General features: G+C 38.3%; 1 non-coding gene across 1 annotated transcript; it reads right to left on the bottom strand.

The window, feature by feature from the left end:
• Positions 1-732: 732 nt before the first annotated feature.
• On the bottom strand, positions 733-839 carry LOC127114650 (small nucleolar RNA R71). The gene has a single exon (XR_007800458.1). It is a non-coding gene; the product is annotated as a small nucleolar RNA R71 (small nucleolar RNA).
• Between the last annotated feature and the right edge of the window lie 1,097 nt (positions 840-1,936).

The raw sequence follows: 1,936 nt of genomic DNA, 5'->3' as shown, positions 1-1,936 counted from the left end.
GGACATCACAGGTTTTCAACCAACAAATTTTTGGCGTCGTTGTTGGGGAGTGTGTCAAAGATAACATTTTGATTTTGTATGAAACACTATTTCTTGTTAAATTAGAATTTGAGCTTTTGATGTTTACTATATACTCTAGTGACATGACATGTGCTTAACGTTTGCATGCGCAAGTTGTTAAACTCAATATACAAAGGAGATCGTGAACCTGAGAGAACATTCAGATTGCTTAGGAGATTTCAAGCTACTAGACACTTGCCAGGAACCCCTCATCGTTTTCTCATCTTAGACATAGAGGATGGGCCAACTCAAGCAGACATTGTCATTGCTGATAACATCATCATTGGCATTGCCAATGACAGAGCAAGAAACATTTGAGATTATACATTCATTAATCTTAATGCTATAAAAATGTGTATCATTCGTCCAAAGATCAATGTGGCTCAGTTTGAGTTTAAACCAATGATGTTCTAGATATTAAAAGCCATTGGTCAATACTCAGGCAATGCAAATGAAGATCGACACTTGCATTTGAGACAATTTCTAGTAGTGCCAAGTAACTTTAAGATCCATGGAACTATAAATTATGCCTTCAGGTTGAGACTTTTTCCATACTCTCTAAGGCATATAGCCAAGAGTTGGTTGAATTCCTTAGAACCAAATTACATAGCCACATGGAACGCTCTAGATAGAAACATTTTGGCTAAGTACTTTCCTCCTGTCAAGAATACTAAGATGAGGAATAAGATCACTTCATTTAGACAAGTAGGTGATGAATCTTTATTTTATTCTTGGGAAAGATTTAAGAAGTTGCTTAGAAAATGTCCACGTCATGGGATACCAATTTGTATTCAGCTAGAAACATTCTACAATGGATTGGTTCCCTCTTCAAGAAACATGCTTTATGCCTCTAGTGGTGGAACTTTATTTCTAAGTCATATGAAGAAGGATACAATTTGATTGAAAGCATTACAATTAACACCTACAAATGGCTAGTTACAAGAGCTGATGTTGTCTCTACTTAGAAAAAGATAGTTGGTGCTCATGAAGTCACTGAGACTACAACCCTAGCTGCTCAGGTAGCTCACATTCACCAAATGATGAAAAACGTGATGATGAGTCCTGACGTACCAGCACCTAAACCTATTAAAGTTGTGACTTAAGCATCAGAGGTTTCCTGTGTTTATTATGGAGGAGCTCATTTGTTTGAAGTCTGCTTTGTAAATCCTGTTTCTATTAACTATATTGGCAACAACAAGTATAAAAATCCTTACAGCAACATCTACAACCCTGGTTGGCATAATCATCCAAATTTCTCATGGAGCAAGAATCAAAACCAACATAAACCTCAAGTACCCCAAGCACCATAAGTTGTCGCGCTTACTTCACGTTTGTAGGACTCCTAATATCAATGTCCATATGAAACTTGTCAGGATTGGCTTTAATCCCTCTCCTTGTCAGCATAAAACCCATAAATTTCCCCTTCTGAACTTAGAAAGAGAAATTGGCAGGGTTTAGGCGTGTATCATACCTCTTTACCAACTGCAAAATGTCCTACAGGTCGTCGACGTGACTTTTCCCCTCCACAATTTTGAAAATCATGTCGTCAACATATACCTCTAGATTTTTCCCAATCTAATGGGAAAAACCCGTGTCCATTATTCATTGGTAGGTGGCGCCATCGTTCTTGAGGTCGAAGGGAATGAAATTATAGTAGTAGTTGCCATGGTTTGACATGAATGTGGTTTTAGGAACATCTAGGGGATCCATTTGAATCTGAATGGACATATGTCATTTTTCCTCCCCGCCCAGTTTGGGGTCCCAACCTTCGAAGTCATTATTTGGAACTTCGGAAGAATGGGCATCAACAAATGTAAGGTCTTCTCTGGACTTCTCCAGGCTTCTCAGGTAACGTTCACGAACCACTTATTTATCT

The sequence above is a fragment of the Lathyrus oleraceus genome, unplaced genomic scaffold (assembly GCF_024323335.1).
Source record: "Lathyrus oleraceus cultivar Zhongwan6 unplaced genomic scaffold, CAAS_Psat_ZW6_1.0 chrUn0660, whole genome shotgun sequence".
Lineage (NCBI taxonomy): Eukaryota > Viridiplantae > Streptophyta > Magnoliopsida > Fabales > Fabaceae > Lathyrus > Lathyrus oleraceus.
The sequence above is the reverse complement of the archived record's forward strand: the minus strand, read 5'-3'. Positions and strand labels throughout refer to the sequence as shown.